At 36.8% G+C, this 21,584-nt stretch overlaps 1 long non-coding RNA gene across 1 annotated transcript; it reads right to left on the reverse strand.

Annotated features, from left to right (window-relative positions):
* Positions 1-1,612: 1,612 nt before the first annotated feature.
* Positions 1,613-9,536, reverse strand: LOC131503756 (uncharacterized). Its single transcript, XR_009257581.1, has 2 exons — positions 2,293-9,536; positions 1,613-2,070 (listed from the first exon to the last, which is right to left on the reverse strand). It is a non-coding gene; the product is annotated as an uncharacterized LOC131503756 (long non-coding RNA).
* Between the last annotated feature and the right edge of the window lie 12,048 nt (positions 9,537-21,584).

A 21,584-nucleotide genomic window follows, 5' to 3' on the forward strand; every position in this document is an offset into this window, starting at 1 on the left:
TCTTGTTTGTGATTCAGAATATTTCTGCATTGCTTGATTTTTTTTATTCAATGACTAATATATTCATATATTGCTTGTATAAAATGGGAAGGACATAAGACTGTCACTATTTGCAAATGATATGATAATATACTTGGGAAATAAAATTAACTTGAAAATTACTAGAAGGAACAAGAGAATTCAATAAGGTAGTAGAGTAGAAAATTAGTATTCACAAATCAATAGATTTCATACATAACAGAAACAAGTTACAAAATGTAATAGGAGGAAAAAAATACTGTTTCTAATTGCAACAAAGAAAAGGTATAGTTTCTAGGGGATAAAAGATGTTGGTTCTCCCTAAATTAACTTAAAAATGTACTGCAACCTCAAAAGTATCAACAGGACACTTTTAAAAACTGGAAAATTTATTCTAAAACATATGGGAAAATAAACAAGAAAAAAATAACATGGAAAATTTTGAGAAAGAGGAGCATTGAAAAGGGACTAAAACTATTAGATGCTAAACAGATAATAAATTTTATATAATGAAACCAGTGTGATATAGGTGCAAGAATAGACAATGGAACAAAATAAACATGGAACTATCTATCCAAAGATAGACCTATATAAAGGTGCATCTGAAATGACAGGGGGCAAGATGGACTTTTCAATAAACGATGTTGGAAGAGCTAGATAGGCATCTAAAAAATAATGTTGGTTCAAATCTTACATTTTATAATATGATAAATTCCGTAAGAATCAAATAATTGTTTAAAAAAACATAAAAGTATTAGAAGAAAACTTGAAATCCTTTACAAACCTGGAGCCCTTCTATAATTTAAAATCTAGAAGCTATTAAAGAAAAGATAAATAAATGGATACACTCACTTCTATAAAAATAAAAACTTCTATTCAGTTAAAAAAACTAAACTATAGGCAAAGTCAAACTATAAGTGACTACCTGGGAAAAATAGTTAAGGTTTGAAGAACTTCTAGAAAATGATAAGTATAAGAACCATAACTTAACAGTAAGAGGAGAAAAGAGATGAGTAGCCTCCTTCTGAGCAGAGGGTGGGGAGAGTTCCTTAAATGAAAAATACACTAAGCTTTATTCATAGTAATAGAAATACTATTTAAAACCATACAAAAATACTATTTTACTTCTGTCATATAGCAGAAATTCTAACCATTTAATGACATATTATGCTGACAAAACTTCAAGGATATGGCTTTTTTATTCATTGCATGGCAATGGTAAATATCCAAAGTGCAAATATGTTTACTATTGGACCCAGCAACCCCATTTCTGAGAATGTATCTTAGTCCTACATCTGCACACATAGGATTGTAATGTCACTGCTATTTACTACTACATTGTTTATAATAGCAGATGATTTACCTGACGACGTCAATAGTCATCTTAAAAATACCACCAACCAGAAAATCCATCAGTTGGGGCTGATAAAATAAATCAGATTCTTACAATGGAATATTTATATACTGTACTTATTTTTTAAAAAAGGAGAGGTGTGGAGGACAAGAAGCTACTGATACATAAATTGTGGTGTTAAGTTTCTTTTTAAAAAGCAAAGCATATAACAGTGAGTATGGTCTACATTTTTTTTTATTAAAAAAAAGGAAAAATAAAGAGTATGTATTTTTTGGCTTATACTGAAGTAAAGATATTCTGAATGAAGACACAATTACCATTAAAAGGAGCAATGGGTTTGGATGCAGATAAAGATGGGAACAATTTTTCCCTATATTACTAAACTTAACAAACTAATGAGATATGATTTTATGCCATATGAAATTGGCCATATTTAACTATTTTGACCTACAAAAATGGAGAATTCTAATAGCTACTATTACTATGCCATTTTACAGATATTGCATATAACTGAGAGTCTTGAAGAACATGGGAGATGCTGATATTATTGGAATGTTGTAATCTGATCAATTACATTAGAAGTTGACATTTAAAAGACATCATCTGAGGAACTGGTACATTTCCTTTTATGGGATAATGTTAATTCATCAGATTTCTCTTTTTGCCTTGGCTAACTAGTGTCTCAAAAATAGGGGTGCCTGGGTGGCTCAGTCGGTTAAGCGACCGACTTCAACTCAGGTCATGATCTCGTGGTCCGTGAGTTCGAGCCCCGTGTCGGGCTCTGGGCTGATGGCTCAGAGCCTGGAGCCTGCTTCTGATTCTGTGTCTCCCTCTCTCCCTGCCCCTCCCCCGTTCATGCTCTGTCTCTGTCTCAAAAATAAATAAACGTTAAAAAAAAAATTAAAAAAAAATATATTGACATTTAGTGATTGTCATGTTTTCTCTTGCTCTTTTCTTAATTTTTGTGCATGCTTTAAAATATTTTTGACTATAATATTAAATTTATAAAAGATGTAATACAAAAACAATTGTAGTTTAAACAGCTAGTGATCTTCGCTATCTAGAGGAAATAGAAGATGTAAATAGTAGTGATATATGCCCAAATAAATTAAGCCTTGAGTTTCAATGGTCACATACGAGGTACTGATGAAGGTCAGTGAGTATACTGTAATCAGAGTTAAGATATCCACAAAATTGGGGCACTTGGGTGGCTCGGTTAAGTGTTTGACACTTGGTTTTGGCTCAGGTCATGATCTCACAGTTTGTGAGTTTGAGCTCCCTATTGGGCTCTGTGCTGACAGCCCAGAGCCTGCTTGGGATTCTCTCTCTCTGTCTCTCTCTCTGCCTCTTCTCTGCTCATGCACGCGGTTTCTCTGTCTCTCTCTCTCTCTAGATAAATAAACTTTTTAAAAATTTTAAAAAAGATATACACAAAATTTTTGTTGCCACTTGGATCTCTAGAGATGTTTCACTTGCGGTTGGAATAATGACAGAAAGATGTAAGAGATAAATTATTAAGGAGAACACTGTGGACTAAGTGAGAAATGTGGATTAAATATAAATAAAAAATGGAGGTTGGACCTTGAGTTCAGGTGGCTGGTGAGACATCTATTCTAATCCAAAGTTTTTTAAGTTTTTTATACCAAGTAAATATTTTCTCAAAATATCTTACAGAGGATTGGAGTGGTAGCTCTCCCAGAAGCAGAGAGATAAAACTTAATTTCACAACTCTAAGAAACATTTCTCTAAGTTCACAATCATTTACTTCTACTGGTGGCTCACAAAGTGTCTGTTCCTTATGTGATGTTCTGATTTCACCAATGGTTGCAATCCAGGCTGAGATCCAAATGGTTTCTAGGCAGAAACTGTTCTCTCGAGTGACGCCATCAGTAGTCATCTTGTCAAGGTGCACCGAGTCCCCTTCAGCTGCCATAGAGAGTATGAGAACCAGCAAGTAACTTCTTGCTCTCCCCAGTCTTCCCTGAATGATAATGAAATCAAGGGGGAGGGACCAAGGAGAGGAAGAAAGAATAGAGAAATGGAGGGAAAAGGAGTAGGAGAGTATCAGCAAAAACTCTATGTCTGAAGACTCTAAGTAGAAGGTCACTTAATAACTGAGACAACTTTGGAAAGAGGTTCTCAGCATCTTTTCCACAAAACAAACTCAAAATCCTAAGAGATATAAACATTGACCAAGAAAACAGGAAGTTGCTAAACTTAAATGTAGATGAGATACAGAGATTTCATTCCACTAGGAGGTACAAAAGGAATAAATATAGCATTATGTAAAGCCCCTTCTATAAATATGAAAATAAAGAAATGTTTTGGAGGGGAAGGGGAGGAATGAAACACTGCCTGATTGGAAACCACAAACAAGCAGATGTCTGATCCAGGCAGAAGGAAGATAGACCATGTGAGGATCATTTAATTTACAGATTAGCAAAATGCAGCAGCTTCATGTCTGCTCTGCTGTCTTTTCATTCCCATGGCTTCCAGCTCAGGAAGTTGGTTCAACATGCTTGTTTTGAGAATTGAGAAACCAGGGCATAGATCTTCTTATTAAAAAGACTGACGATTTCATCCTTGATAAAGATGAAAGTCAAATTTAATATCCACAATCTTAATATTTCATTTGTAATCACTGTAACAAAGAGCACCTGGTTTTATCTCAGAAACAATTCAAGCCCAATTTGTAAGACATAAAGAGGTTTCCTAGGGTTTATCCTTCATTTAAAAAAAAAAAAAAAAAGGAAAGAAATTAAGATAAACTCTTTACTTAGAGCAATAACAGAAAGAACATCATAAACTTTTCTTTTGGTATCTCTAGATCCTGTGTCCTGGCTGCCCCATTTTGCTGGGAGGAAACAAGGCTTGAGAGGTCTCATGCTAATTTGAAAGAGAAAGTCATTAAGTGCAAGGATGCCCCAAGGCTTTAGCCAGCATCTGCTCTAGGATGCAGCTGATCCATTTCGGAGAATTAAGAGACCGTAGCTAGGTACTAAAAAAAAAGAAGTCAATTTCTGAAAGTAGCCCCGTCTGTGGTATGATTCATTCCAGTTTAGTGATTAACTGGAAGCTCTCAGCAGCGTTAGGAGTGAACTAATGTCCCTTTCTAGAAAAACTATTCTATCCTGCATTATCTCACTGTCCAGGCAGGGTCAACTTTTATAAGGTTTGAGGTTCATACAATTTGGTTGGGGGGTTAAGAGAAAAAAAGAATAAATTATTACTACATTTTTTTTTTTTAGAAACGCGAATATTTATTTTGAGTGAGAAAAGAAATTACAATAAATTAAAAACTTTTCAAAGCTGATATAAACATCACAAAATCAACATAAGCACAATATTTTTACTAATTGCCTGACATACACTATACTTCTTTTTCTTTACAGTTTGCATAACCTTTGCATACTTCTTCATATTGACAATTTTGTAATATAGTCTTTCTAATGAGGTAACAGAAACATAATTCAGCCTGAAACATGGCTGATGAAATTTGTTACAGTACTGATACTTTTTAAAAAAATGTCAGCTTCACAACTTCATTGGTAATGAGATGTGGTATATTGGGATGCATAAAACGTGACTTCACACCCAGTTGTACCGCATCTTCAATACTACCACAGGTTTTGTGCCTTACATACAGACATTCTGATAAATTTCACACAATTCCATCAAGAAAAAAATTATCATGCACTGATAATTATATATGGTGCATTATTGAGTATATTCTTAACACAACTTTTTTCGAGGTATTAATGAGAACTAAATTCGCCTCTTGAAAATGGACATATCTGAAGGCTAGACTTTTGCACAAGCCATTTGGCTCCATACTTTTTAAACATTGTTTCTCCTCCATTACACATTACTTCAATGCCAGGTGCAGTAGGACATGTTTATACCATGAGACAACACATGGCCCTGTGCATTTTTTTTTTTTTTTTTACAGGTTTTTAGGGATATTGCATAGTGGGCAGTAGGATTATTCCTGGAAACCATTCCTAACAGAACAGCTAACAATAACTTAACTGAACATGAGCATTTGTGACCCACAAATACTCATCCCACAAAATAAGCTAAATGTATTCCCAACTCATCTTTCCTTGGTAGGAGCCTCAAAATGCCTGTGGCCATCCATCCCCATTTCCACCCCCCTCCCCTGGCCAATATGATGGGAAGAGTGACAGAGAAAGCTGAAGTGAAAGAAAACTGTCTTAACCAATTGCAGTCCAATCTTTTGCAGATTTTATGAAAACACATGAATATGCAATCACATTACCAGAATTTTTCCCAGAGCCCTGGAAGGAGCTCACTTGTGCAAGTGAGGGAACTTTGAAGCTGAAGCTTTATTAGTTCATAATGAACCCGCATTTACACACTGGTCACGTGAGCACAGTTTGGAAATATTGGGTCTGCCCCTACATCTATGCTCATGACCATAAACCCAAGTTAAGACTTCAGCATCTTTGTTCTATAATTGCTCTCCTACTCTTCTGTCTCTTACTCTATCTCCTCTCTCCCTTTCCCTAACCTTCCACATTAGCCTCATCTTTCTCCATTTTGTTTTCATGCTTCCTACATCAGAATCTTAAAACTGATCGCTAATTTCCTCATTGAAAGGATGAAAACTTGATTCTCTAAAGAGCAAGTTTCCTTAAATTTAGATGAGCTAGTGTTTGGTTTAACTGCTGATTGATTAATTGATGGTGACAGTGAGCGATAATAGCTACTTCCTTCTGTAGCCAAGTATATGCTTGTATGTATGTCAGATGTGATAGGTGCATTCACATCCACTGTGTCATTCAATCCTCACAACATTCCTGTAAGGTAATAAAGTTATCAACATTTTAAGGAATGAGGCAGTAAACTCAGAATTTACGTAATTTGCCCAACACACAGCTGGTAAGCAATGGGGCATTCAACTGCAGTGACACCAGCTCCCAGTTGGTCAATAAAATCTACGAGGTCTGAGAACAGGAAACACTGGTGGTTAGTGGACCCAAGTTCTAATCATCAGGCTTAGTATCCTTCAATGTCTATGCATCTTTCTCCAGTCACTATCAGGCATACCAAATCCTTCCTCTAGGCTCAAAGCACATCTACCAGCTCTTTGATACAGAAAGTTATGCACAGGAGACTTTGTTTTGCATCCCCATTTGATTTCAAGCTTCTTTAACATTTTGACATTATCCAAAGCACAGAAGGAATTCAGAAATTATGGGGATAACATAGACATTTATAATTTTTCTTCAGATTTAACACTTGTAATTTTCCTCAGATATTCATAAACAAAGCTTATTTTGGTTATTCAGAGAATAGAGAAAGAACACATCTTCACAAGACTACAGAAGTCTTATGAGGGGAGTAAACCTGAGACTAAGTGGAAGAAAAAGAGAAATTATTAAAAGAAACACATACAGAATAAACTAAATAGTAAAGTATCAGGATATAAGGATGAACACAACAACAAATATAACCCGAAGGAAACTAATGGAAATTTTTTAAATGATGAAAAAAAAAGTCCTCTCATCGTCATCACTACTGGGCCTCAGGAAAAAGCAGTGACACTTTGCTTCCATTTTATTCTCATGCTGACTTCTTTATAGAGAAGATAGAACCAGGATGTCCTTCAGTTTCCTATCACCAAACACAGAAACCTACCATCATCTACTCTGATCCTATCATCCTTTCCTCTTGTTCAATTGAGCAGAACAACTATCTACCTTTTCTTCTATTTAGGCCACTTACTTTGTTGATTATCATACCAATGTGTGTAGTTGAAAATCTTACCTTGTCCATTAGCCTGTTTCTTCTATACTCATGTTTTTCCTCTCCACCGGGATATTCCCACTAGATTTACAGTTGTTTTAGTTATCAGATTAGTACATGTACATAATATAAAAAGGCAAATAGTAAAATTAAGTCTGTTAGGAGAAAGAGCAGTCCCCTACTTTACTCCACTCCAACTTCCCAGAGTCAAACTCTGACAACTGTGAAATCTTCCATTTGGAACTATCTTCCCCTTTCCAAACTCCAAACTTGCTATTATGGCTATTTATTATTTTTTTACTTCATTTTTAACTTTTTAGTTTCAGACATTTTTAATTTCCCACTAAGAAATATTAAGAGCATAAAATCATAATTCATGGTTATGGCAATGTTCACTGTTTACATCATCGTGTTGGTATAAAAATATCATTCTCAGGTGAGCCACACAGTATGCTCAGGTTCATTCCCTATATAGAACTGTTTTGGTTCTCAGGTGTTAACAAATATATTTTTTTTTTTTGGTACATTTGCTTACTTTTCAGATAATCAATCATTAACTTATCCAAAACTCTGGGAAAGAGAAGTCTATGGGTTATTCCACAGAATAGTAAAGAGCATTGAAGTAGAAAATTTTTTGTTTCATTTTTCTTTTCTTAATTTCTTTAAAAGCACTACTGACTTTTAGAATAACTGTAACATGATATTGTAGGGTTTATAGTATATAGAGAAGTAAAGCATATGACAAAAGTGGTGCAAAGGAGAAGGCGGTAATAAATGAGACAGTAGTATGTGTTTTATAGTTTACATGAAGTGATGAAATATTAATTGCAAGTAGACTGTAATAAGGACACATATTGTAATTAATGTCTGAGCAACTAACAAAAATGCAAAAAAAGGATAGATTAAAAAGTAAACAGAAGAAATAGAATATTAAAAACATTTTTAAAAACACAAAAAGAGCAGGAAAGAAGCAACAGAGGAACAGAAAACAAGGCAAAGTTCAAACATATCAGTAATTAGATAATTCGTGTAACATATTTATAAAAGGCAGAACTTATTGGACTAGATAAAAAAGTAAGACACAACTATATGTTGTCTACAAGAGACTCACTTTAGATATAAAAACACAAATAGGTTGAAATTGAAAGAGTGGCAATATATGTACCATGCTAATGTAAGCTTTAAAAAGCTGATGTAGCTATATTACTATGACTAAAGTAGACTTCAAGACAGCATTCTGAGAGATAAAGAGGACTATTTTATTATGATTAAAAGATCAAGTCATTAGAAAAACATAAACATCCTAAGTATGTGTGTGTCTAATAAAAAGATCTTCAAATACAAGAAGTAAACGTTGACAGGACTCAAAGGAGAAATGAAGAAATCCACAATTACAGTTGGTGAGAACATTTACTAGGCTACTGCTACCTCTAGGATGCTGCATTAATCTTACACATATGATTTCATTTACTTTTTGCAATTTCCTAAGGTTATCTGGTTTATAGTAGCTTAAAAGAAAATAGTTTTCAGTAGTTACTTTAATTCACGTATCATGGGAATGATCAGTTCCTAGGAAGTTTGAAATCATTTCCATATAAAGTCAACCTAATTCCAAACCTTTTGTGGAGGTAATATTTCCATTTTTAACTTGATCTAGTCAATTTGAGTTAGTCTTATTAGAATTCTCTCACTTGGATTTCTATCGCCAAGAAAAGACACACAGAGACACTACACATAAACAAGAAGCACTACCCTTCAGCTCTACTGAATTTCAGTAAAATCATCATCCCCTCTTACCCCTGAGCCTTCACACTTGTTCCTTTATAAAAATGCTCTTCCTCCTCTATGCTGGGCTAACAATTGTGGACTGTGAGATGTGCTACACAACACCCTTTATTTCCCATTGCACAAGGCTTATTTTTTATTTTAAACTACTTAAAAAATTTTTTTTAATTTACTTTGAGAGACAGAGTGAGTGGGGGAGGAGCAGAGAGAGAGGGAGAGAGAATCCCAAGCACAGAGCCTGATGCGGGGTTCAATCCCAAGAACCATGAGATCATGCCTGAGCAGAGATCAAGAGTTGGACGCTTAACAGACTGAGCCACCCAGATGCCCGAAGGTTTATATTTTATGATTGATTTCATCAAACTCAATCAGAAAAGAGAATTTCTCTCTCATTACATTCCCAGCTAGCACAATCTGATGAATGAGATCATTGCTGAATAAGTTTTTCTTACAGTAGGTGTGTTTAACCTATTCCATTTGTCATACTAGTTCTACTACATCTTTGTAATGTTATCTTTGCCTTCTACTTTGTTTGATGTCCTAATTGACTTTGCCACACACACAATGTTTTGTTTGTGCTTTGGAGGATGGATATATATACATACATATATATATATACATATATATGTATGTATATATATATACATATATATATATGTATGTATATATATATGTATATATATATACATACATATATATGTATGTATATATATATACATATATATATATATAGAGAGAGAGAGAGAGAGGGTCTATTTTAAATTCTAGCAGTGGATATAAAGCTTCTTTATTAAAAAAAAAAATCCTTGAATGTTTAGAACTCAAAATTTAAAAATCAGTAAAAAGACATTTTTACTTCCCATTTATGCAAGAGGAAGAATTTTAGACTTTTATTTCCCAATCCCAGTTCTCCATTTTCTTCCTGTCTGGTTTCCTTTTTATTTATAATAGATGACCACTTTTACATATGTATTTATAACATTTATATTTTTACACTTTATATAGTTTATACTTCTAAACCAGCCAGGGTTCATCAGCAAAGCAAGATAATCCCTCTGCAGGGAGGCTAAGAGCTATCCCCTGAAGGACAGGAAGGGTGGGGGGGCAGGCGGGATTGGGAGTGCAGCAGGTTGGGGTGAGGGGGTTGTGGTCAACTTTTAGATGTGCAAATTTTACAATAAGTTAGACTTCCTTATAATAGTTTAATACTCACTGCCAGTTCTTTTAAGCCTCAACTTCCTAAGCTTGAATTAATTTTTATCAATATTCAGTATTGCCTATGCTTTGGGTACTATGTTAATATACTACTTCTATATAATTTAAATGTTAACTTCAGAAATGAATCACTACAAAGCTAAGAGTTACTGAGTAAAAAATTTTTTCATGTAAACTATTGTTAGAGAAATAGGACTTTAAAATATTTACTTCTTGGAGGCTCATACTACCCATCTTTCCAATTTACAAGTCACCCAGTGTGCCTAGGTTTGGATAATTGTTCATGAATTCTGCCTGGAACTTATATATTTTCTCATTTCCAAAATGTTTTTTTTTTTTTTAAGATTTTATTTTTAAGTAATCTCTACACCCAGTTTACAAACCAGTCTACACCTGGTTTCTGTAAAACCCAGAAGTCGAGTTGCATGCTCTACTCGCTAAGCCAGCCAGGAACTCCAAAATTCATCTTTTTTAAAGAAAAAGGATTAATATCTTTAGTCACTGTTTGTCTTCCAATTATTTCTTTGGTAATATCAATTGTGCAGCAAATATTTGTTCTCCTCATCCTCTGTAAAGTCATGGTCTCCAATCGCAATTGGGCCATCCATATTTTTTAACCTTATCAGTTATTCCAAAACTCCTCTGGTCTCCTCAAACCTTTGAATTCAGCAAACTATAGCACAGAAGTCAAATCCAGCTCACTGCCTACTTTTGTAAATAGTTCTAATGGAACACAACCACATTCATTTGTTTACATATTGTCTAAAGCAAGGGCTTTCACACTATGGCATAGCTGAATAGGTAAATTATTTATTACCCAAGTCCTTTAAAAAGAAAGTTTGCTGACCCCTGCTGTAAACCTATCACCTACCCCTTTTACTGTGAATTCCTGACTTCACAATGAATAAAATACATAAAATAAGTATATCAACTTTCAGATCAAACCAAAGTCTAAATCTGACTCTGTATCCATACATGTGTCCCTTGCACATGTTAGGGGCAATCTTCCTGTCAGGCATCTGATTTCCATTTCTCTTCTCTTCTGATTAGAACCTCAGTAATCCCATCTGTTTTCTACTTTCTAACTCCTTATCATCATTGTAATATACTGATACTTCTTTTACCATAAAAGAGAACAAAATAAGAAACTGATTCTTTTTTTTTTTTTTTTTAATTTTTTTTTCTCAACGTTTTTTATTTATTTTTGGGACAGAGAGAGACAGAGCATGAACGGGGGAGGGGCAGAGAGAGAGGGAGACACAGAATCGGAAACAGGCTCCAGGCTCCGAGCCATCAGCCCAGAGCCTGATGCGGGGCCATCAGCCCAGAGCCTGATGCGGGGCTCGAACTCACGGACCGCGAGATCGTGACCTGGCTGAAGTCGGACGCTTAACCGACTGCGCCACCCAGGCGCCCCAAGAAACTGATTCTAAACTCCATCCCATAACGTCCCATGTTCTATACTTGGAACATCCATTTTCTCACTCCAATCCTACTTCTTTCCCCATTTCTGACTCTGGTCATGTCCGCTTTCAAATACATATGGAATTCATATTTTAGCTTCCTATTTGCTCAGCATGATGCTGTCTTGAAACATTCTTTCTTCCAACTTCTGGGATGGACCACTCTTTGTTTATCTCTGTGACTATTCATCCTCTTTTGTAAGCTGCTGTTTCTCTATCCTTGTTTCTGCCCTGTGCTGTCTTCTCATTACTAGCCTGCACGCACCTATTGTCTTCCTGACCTATTGAGGATTCCTGACTTTATAACCCAGATCACTCTCCCGTTTAAGATTCACATACCCAACCAGAATGTCCCATAGGAACCTTAGGCTCAACAGGCTCCAAATTGAAATAATTGGTTTTTCTCTCAAAGCTTCTGTTACTCTTGTGATTACTAGGAGTCACCTGTCTCTTCCTTTTACCATACGCAATTTATTTCCAACCCCTTGCAGTATTTCATCATAAATCTGTCCCTTTTGCTCCATCTCCGCGCTCCTAGCCTAGCACAGAGCACTAGCATTCCTGACCTCTTCAGGGTCTCCTTACCTTCTCCTTTAGCCCCATGCAATTCATCTGAAGATTGATGGTGTTGATCGTGACATAACCTCACTTAAAACCCCTCAACACTCAGGAATCTACTCCTGAGATCATCTTTGCACTATATGCTAACTAATTTGGATGTAAATTTTAAAAAATAAAAAAATCATTAACTTCACCTTCCGGTTTACTCTTCTTTTCCCTTCACTTACACATTAGCACACAGCCATGTTCATCTTCATTCCCATACACGTTCTATATGAACCTTGGTCAACCTCTGGGACTTCACACAAGTCCCAGTTGGAGGACACTCCCACGAAGCTGCCTAACCTCCACTCAATTTCAATTTAGACATCACTTCCTCAGAGGCTTTCTGGGATCTCCATCCCCGCCTCATAAAAGGTGCCCCTCTTGTACTCCTATCACAATTCACATACTGTGTTATATAATTATGCTTTCCTCAAGAATAGAGACTTAGGAGGATATGGACCATTTATACTTTGTTTGCGTTATCAAATTCAGTACAGTGCTTGGCACTCCATTTGTTGTTGATAGAATTCTTGTCTTTGTGATCTGGGAGCATTTAGGAGCCTTGTCTTCTACTTATTCAAATTTCTGCTTACATTTCTGGTATTTATCAAGTTTAATGCATCTAATTTTACTAATTTTTTTCAACTGCACGTCATTTTCATTTTTCCTCATTTCTGCCCTTTCCATTTTCGTAAACTGCATTATCTTTTTAGCTAAAATTAAGTATATGTCTAATAACCTATGACAATAAATCTATTTTAGAGCCAAGTAAATATCACAATTGCCAGGTCACTATTTTTCTGGGGTGGGGGGTGGGGAGTGTGCTGTATTGTTATTCCTAAATAAGGAAACAATCCTAGAACTGTTTGGCTATACCTGAGTCCTTTAAAAAAAATTAAGGATGGAAGGCAAGAGAAGAAGAGATGAAAAGGAACCATTCTTATCAGGAAGGACAAACTTTTTTGCCAATATTAACTGCAGATGCATACAAACCTCTCTGGTACCCCAACAAGTAGCAACAACATATGAAAGATTTTTGCCAATGTGTCTTCTATTTAAAAATAGTGATCTAGGTGGGGAGGAACCAAGATGGCAGAACAGCATGGAAGATTTTTGTGTCTCGCATCCATGAAATACAGCCAGACCAACACTAAATCATCCTATACACCTAGAAAACTGATTGGAGGATTAACACAACACTCTGCACATCGTGAACCACAGAATTCAGCAGGTATGCGGTGCGGAGAGCTGAACTTGGGGAGCAAGAAACCGCAGAAGGTAGGGAACCGCTTTTGTGGGCGGAGAGAGGACGGAGACTGGAGAGAGGGGGAGAATACGGGAAAAGCACCCCTCCCCAAAAGCAGCTGGAGAGAAAGTGGAAAACTGTAAACAGCCACAGGGGCTAAACTAAAAAAGGAGAAAGGAGAAAGGAGAGGGTTTAAATTCCAGTAAGACTGGAACGCAAAGGCTGCAACTCCGCAGCTCCATACCTGGTGGTGCTCTGGTGGGAAGGGCGAATCCCCAGGAACAGAGTGGGGGCCGGGAGGTTCTCAGGCCACACGGGGAAAAGCGGCTCCACTGCTGGAAGGACATTTGGTAGAGACTGTTGAAGCCATCTGGTCCCAGCAGACCCTGGAAAGCGGCCATATACGCTGGTGCTGGGGGAAGGTCATCAAGGGTGAAGCCTGGTGCCAGATGTGTGTTGTGATTTTCCATAATCCCTGCAATGCTGCTGCTACACTGTCTCGCGAACTTTATCTGGGGCGGGCTGGCACCTGCCCGCAGTCCTGGGGAACTGGCAACAGCAGGGTCCAGCAAGCATTCCTGGATGCAGCTGACATTTGGCCATTGCTCATTCGGCCATTGCTCGGTGAGACCCTCCTGCAGAGGGGCAGAACAAGTCAAAGCCGCAGTCCTTCGGAAGTAAGGGGCCAGGGAAAACAGCCGCATGAGACAAAACTTGAGAGACAGGTACTGCCTGGGGCCTGGTCATGGAGAGTGAAAAAGTGGGGAGTGGACGAGAGCCGAAGACAGAGGACAGGTGCGCGACTGCTGATCCAGAACAGACTGAGTAGCTGGGTGGAGTCATTTCACCGCTCCCGCGCATGCGCATACGCACCTAACGAGCACGGCCACAATCCACCCGAGTAGGCTAGCAGCGCTATCTACTGGACAGCGGAGCTGTTACACTGAGCCCGCCCAACTGGGCCAACTTCACTTTTTAAGAACACAAGTCTCACCGACTGCTTAGTTTATGGACAATAAAGCACTACATAGACTTACTTCTAGGGGAAAACGAAGCAATTTTAGTCCTACTTCAATCTGTTAGCAGATTCATCTATTCAATTTTCTTTCTTTTTTTTTTCTTTTACACTTTTTATTAAATACAGAAAAAATTCATTTTTATTTTCAATTTTTTATTAAAATATTTTTAATTTTTATTACTCTATTTATTACTTGTGTAAATTTTTTCAAATTCTATTTTACTTCCATCATTTTATTTTAGTCTACTTCAATGTGTTCACTTTTTCAAATTTTCAATTTCCTTTTTTTCGTTTTCGTTTTTCTTTTTCTTGAATGCAGAAAGAGAAAAAACTTCTAGTTTCAATTCCTATTTCAAGTATTTTCATTTAATTTTTTTACTATATTTTTTGCTTTTATGTAAATTTTTTCAAATTCTATTTTACTTCCATCATTTTATTTTAGGCTACTACAGTGTATTCACTTTTTCAAATTTTCAAATGATTTTTTTAAAATCTTTTTTCCTTTTTGTTTTTCTTTTTTCCTAAATACAGAAAAAGAAAAATTCACTTTTTTTATTCAAATATTTTTCTTTAATTTTTTTCTACTAAATTCTTTACTTTTGTGTATATTTTTTCAAATTCTATTTTACCCACATAACCTCATTTCAGTCTACTTCAGTGTATTCATTTTTTCAAATTCTCAAACGATTTTTTTTTATCCCCCCCATTTTTTTCTCTAATCTGTCAAACCACTTTCAATACCCAGACCAAAACACACCTAGGATCTAGCATCACCTATTCGACTTTTGTGTGTGGGTGTGTTTTTAATTTTTAATTTTAATATTTTTTAATTTTAGTTTTTTTAATTTCAATTTTTCTACCTCATTAATTCTTTTTCTCCCTTCAAAATGACAAAATGAAGGAATTCACCCCAAAAGAAAGAGCACGAAGAAACGACAGCCAGGGATTTAACCAACACAGATACAAGCAAGATGTCTGAACAAGAATTTAGAATCACGATAATAAGAATACTAGCTAGAGTCGAAAACAGATTAGGATCCCTTTCTGCAGAGATAAAAGAAGTAAAAGCTAGTCACGATGAAGTAAAAAATGCTGTAACTGAGCTGCAATCTCTAACGGATGTCACAGCTGCAAGAATGGCTGAGGCAGAACAGAGAATCAGTGATATAGAGGACAAATGTATAGAGAATAATGAAGCAGAAAAAAAGAGGGAGATTAAGGCAAAAGAGCACGATTTAAGAATTAGAGAAATCAGTGACTCATTAAAAAGGAACAACATCTTGGGGCGCCTGGGTGGCGCAGTCGGTTAAGCGTCTGACTTCAGCCAGGTCACGATCTCGCGGTCCGTGAGTTCGAGCCCCGCGTCAGGCTCTGGGCTGATGGCTCGGAGCCTGGAGCCTGTTTCCGATTCTGTGTCTCCCTCTCTCTCTGCCCCTCCCCCGTTCATGCTCTGTCTCTCTCTGTCCCAAAAATAAATAAAAAACGTTGAAAAAAAAAATTTAAAAAGGAACAACATCAGAATCATAGGGGTCCCAGAAGAGGAAGAGAGAAAAATAGGGGTAGAAGGGCTTTGCGAGCAAATCATAGCAGAAAACCTTCCTAACCTGGGGACAGACACAGACATCAAAATCCAGGAAGCACAGAGGACCCCATTAGATTCAACAAAAACCGACCATCAACAAGGCATATCATAGTTAAATTCACAAATTACTCAGCCAAGGAAAGAATCATGAAAGCAGCAAGGGAGAAAAAGTCCCTAACCAACAGGGGAAGACAGATCAGGTGGATCAGACAGATCAGACAGATCAGCAGACCTATCCACAGAAACTTGGCAGGCCAGAAAGGAGTGGCAGGATATATTCGTGTGCTGAATCAGAAAAATATGCAGCCAAGAATTCTTTATCCAGCAAGGCTGTCATTCAAAATAGGAGAGACAGGGGCACCTGGGTGGCTCAGTCAGTTAAACGTCTGACTTCAGCTCAGGTCATGATCTCACACTCTGTGCGTTCGAGCCCCGCGTCAGGCTCTGTGCTGACAGCTCAGAGCCTGGAGCCTGCTTCAGATTCTGTGTCTCCCCGTCTCTCTGCCCCTCCCCTGCTCATGCTGTCTCAAAAATAAAAAAATAATAACAAAATAAAAAACCAAAACATTATGAAGGAGAGATAAAAAGTTTCCCAGACAAACAAAAATTAAGGAGTTTGTGACCACTAACCCAGCCCTGCAAGACATTTTAAGGGGGACACTTTGAGGGGAGAAAAGATGAAAACAAATATATATAAATAAATAAATACCGAAAGCAACAAAGGTTAGAAAAGACCAGAGAACACCACCAGAAACTCCAACTCTACAAGCATCATAATGGCAATAAATTAATATCTTTCAGTACTCACTCTAAGCATCAATGGACTCAATGCTCCAATCAAGACATAGGGTAACAGAATGGATAAGAAAACAAGATCCATCTATAATGCTGTTTACAAGAGACCCACTTTAGACCTAAAGACACCTTCAGATTGAAAGTAAGGGGATGGAGAACCATCTATCATGCTAATGGTCAACAAAAGAAAGCCAGAGTAGCCATATTTATATCAGACAATCTAGACTTTAAAATACTGTATCAAGAAATGAAGAAGGGCATTATATCATAATCAAGGGGTCTATCCACCACGAAGACCTAACAATTGTAAACATTTATGCGCCAAATGTGAGAGCACCCACATATATACATCAATTAATCACAAACATAAAAAAACTCATGATAGTAATACCATAATAGTAGGAGACTTCAACATCCTACTCACAGCAATGGATAGATCATCTAATCAAAAAATCAACAAGAAAACAATGGCTTTGGATGACACACTGGACCAGATGGACTTAATAGATATATTCAGAACATTTCATACTAAAGCAGCAGAATATACAATCTTCTCCAGTGCACATGGAACGTTCTCCAGAATAGACCATATACTGGGCCACAAATCAGCCCTCAGCAAGTACAAAAAGATCAAGATCATACCATGCATATTTTCAGACCACAACGCTAGGAGTCGAAATCAACCACAAGAAAAAATTTGGAAAGGTAACAAATACTTGGGAGACTGAAGAACATCCTACTAAAGAATGAATGGGCTAACCAAGCAGTTAAAGAAGAAATTAAAAAGTTCATGGAAGCCAATGAAAATGATAACACCACAACCCAAAACCTCTGGGACACAGCAAAGGCAATCATAAGAGGAAAGTATATAGCAAGCCAGGCCTTCCTAAAGAAGGAAGGAAGATTTCAGATATACAACCTAACCTTACACCTTAAAGAGCTGGAAAAAGAAGAGCAAATAAAACCCAAAACCAGCAGAAGACAGGAAATAATAAAGATTAGAGCAGAAATTAATGCTATCAAAACCAAAAAAAACCCCAGTAGAACAGATCAATGAAACCAGAAGCTGGTTCTTTGAAAGAATTAACAAAATTGATAAACCACTAGCCAGTTTGATCAAAAAGGAAAAGGAAAGGACCCAAATAAAATCAAGAATGAACCAGGAGAGATCACAACCAACACAGCAGATATAAAAATAATAAGAGAATATCATGAGCAATTATATGCCAATAAAATGGGTAATCTGGAAGAAATGGACAAATTCCTAGAAACATATACGACCAAAACTAAAACAGGAAGAAATAGAAAATTTGAACAGACCCATAACCAGTAAGGAAATCGAATTAGCAATCAAAAATCTCCCCAACAAGAGTCCAGGGCCAGATGGCTTTCCAGGGGAATTTTACCAAACCTTGTTAACAAGGAAGAGTTAACACCTATTGTTCCAAAAAATAGAAATGGAAGAAAAACTTCCAAACTCTTCCTATGAAGCCAGTATTACCTTCATTCCAAAACCAGACAGAGACCACACTAAAAAGTAGAACTACAGACCAATTTCCCTGATGAACATGGATGCAAAAATCCTCAACAAGATATTAGCCAACTGGATCCAACAATACATTAAAAAAATTATTCACCACGACCAAGTGGGATTTATACCTGGGATGCAGGACTGGTTCAATATCCGCAAAACAATTAATGTGATTCATCACATCAATAAAAGAACAAGAACCATATGATCCTCTCAATAGATGCAGAGAAAGCATTTGACAAAACATAGCAACCTTTCTTGAAAACCCTCAAGAAAGTAGGGAGAGAAGGAGCATACCTCGAGATCATGAAAGTCATATATGAACAGCCCAACGCTAATATCATCCTCAATGGGGAAAAACTGAGAGCTTTCCCCCTAAGGTCAGGAACAAGACAGGGATATCCACTCTCACCACTGTTTTTCAACATAGTATTGGAAGTCTTAGCCTCTGCAATCAGACAACACAAAGAAATAAAAAGCATCCAAACTGGCCAGGAGGAGGTCAAACTTTCACTCTTAGCAGATGACATGAAACTCTGTGGAAAACCCAAAAGATTCCACCAAAAAACTGCTAGAACTGATCCATGAATTCAGCAAAGGTGCAGGATATAAAATCAATACACAGAAATCGGTTGCATTCCTATACACCAACAATGAAGCAACAGAAAGAGAAATCAAGGAATTGATCCCATTTACAGTTGTACCAAAACCCATAAAATACCTAGGAATAAATCTAACCAAAGAGGTGAAAAATCTATACACTGAAAATTATAGAAAGCTTATGAAAGAAACTGAAGAAGACACAAAAAAGTGGGAAAAGATTCCATGCTCCTGGATAGGAAGAACAAATATTGTTAAAATGTCAATACTACCCAAAGCAATCCACATATTCAATGCAATCCCTATCAAAGTAACACCAGCATTCTTCACAGAGCTAGAACAAATAATCCTAAAATTTATATGGAACCAGAAAAGACCTTGAATAGCCAAAGTGATCTTGAAAAAGAAAACCAAAGCAGGAGGCATCACAATCCCAGACTTCAAGCTATACTACAAAGCTGTAATCATCAAGACAGTATGGTACTGGCATAAGAACAGTCACTCAGATCAATGGAACAGAATAGAGAACCCAGAAATGAACCCACAAACATGTGGCCAACTAATCTTTGATAAGCGGTGCTGGGAAAACTGGACAACAACATGCAGAATGAACCTGGACCACTTTCTGACACCATACACAAAAATAAACTTAACATGGATGAAAGACCTAAATGTAAGACAGGAAGCCATCAAAATCCTTGAGACGAAAGCAGGCAAAAACCTCTTTGATCTTGGCTGCAGCAACTTCTTATTCAACACGTCTCCGGAGGCAAGGGAAACAAAAGCAATAATGAACTACTGGGACCTCATCAAAATAAAAAGCTTCTGCACAGTGACGGAAACAATCAGCAAAACTAAAAGGCAACCAGTGGGATGGGAGAAGATATTTGCAACTGACATTATCAGATAAAGGGTTAGTATCCAAAATCTATAAAGAACTTATCAAACTGAACACCAAAAAACAAATAATCCAGTGAAGAAATGGGCAAAAGACATGAATAGACACTTCTCCAAAGAAGACATCCAGATGGCCAACTGACACATGAAAAAATGCTCAACATCACTCATCACCCAGGAAATACATATCAAAACCACAGTGAGGTACCACCTCACACCTGTCAGAATGGCTAACCTTAACAATTTAGGCAACAACAGATGTTGGTGAGGATGCAGGGAAAGAGGATCTCTTTTGCATCATAGATGGCAATGCAAGCTGGTGTAGCCACTCTGTGAAACAGTATGGAGGTTCCTCAAAAAATTAAAAATAGAACTACCCTACGACCCAGCAATTGCACTACTAGGCATTTATCCATGGGATACAGGTGTGTTGTTTCGAAGGGACACATGCACCCCCATGTTGAGAGCAGCACTATCAACAATAGCCCAAGTATGGAAAGAGCCCAAGTGTCCATCGATGGATGAATGGATAAAGAAGATGTGACATACACACACACACACACACACACACACACACACACACACACACACACACACAATGGAGTATTAGCAATCAAAAAAAAATGAAATCTTGCCATTTGCAACTACATGGATGGAATTGGAGGGTATTATGCTAAGTGAAATTAGAGAAAGACAAAAATCATATGACTTCACTCACATGAAGACTTTTAAGAGACAAAACAGATGAACATAAGGGAAGGGAAACAAAAATAATATAAAAACTGGGAGGGGGACAAAACAGAAGAGACTCATAAATATGGAGAACTGAGGGTTACTCGAGGGGTGTGGGAAGGGGGATGGGCTAAATGGGTAAGGGGCACCAAGGAATCTACTCCTGAAATTGTTGCACTATATGCTAATTTGGATGTAAATTTTAAAAAATAAAAAATAAAATTAAAAAAAAGCAGTGATCGAAAACCAATGCCACTCTTGACATTCTCTTGGAAAGAAATGATTCTTGAGTGGTAGAACTGAGGAATACTATATCCCAATGTTCTAAAAAAATCTGTTTTTTCAGGGTGCTGGCTACTGCAAAGTAGAAGGGGAATGGTTATACACAATCCATTTAAAGTTTAGAATATGACCACCATTTGTCCTATTTTACTTTAATTGCATAGATAATATTCTTAAGTGTTTCAATCCTTCCTTTTTTCTTCTAAGGAAAATTCAGTGTGTGTGTACTTGAGTATGTATGTGTGAGAGATTTTTCACTGTGCATTCGTACTGTCACTTTGGCCATAATTTTTAAGCACTAATTGTGTTACTAAGTTAGGCCAGGAATGCATTGCCCCAATTCTGGTCTTTTTGATGGAAGCAAATAATTAAGTTGTCAGTTAAAAGTAAGAAGGGATAGAAGGACCAGGGAAAGGGGATCTTTACTTACGACATTAAAGTTATATGACATAAAGTCTTTCAATATTGATGGCAATACGTACGTCAAAGCATATATAGGTATAGTATCTCACAGTTAAGGAATAAGTCTTTAGTAGGTTCCAAAAAATACTAGCTTTCCTATGGAGGAAAGACAATTAGTATGCATAATTTAAAGTTACCATATCAAACACATGGCCCTTTTGCAAAGCATCATAGCAATCTGAAAAAGAAAAGTTCATATATTGAAATAAACACAAAATAAACCAATTAA

Source organism: Neofelis nebulosa, chromosome 2 (assembly GCF_028018385.1).
Source record: "Neofelis nebulosa isolate mNeoNeb1 chromosome 2, mNeoNeb1.pri, whole genome shotgun sequence".
Lineage (NCBI taxonomy): Eukaryota > Metazoa > Chordata > Mammalia > Carnivora > Felidae > Neofelis > Neofelis nebulosa.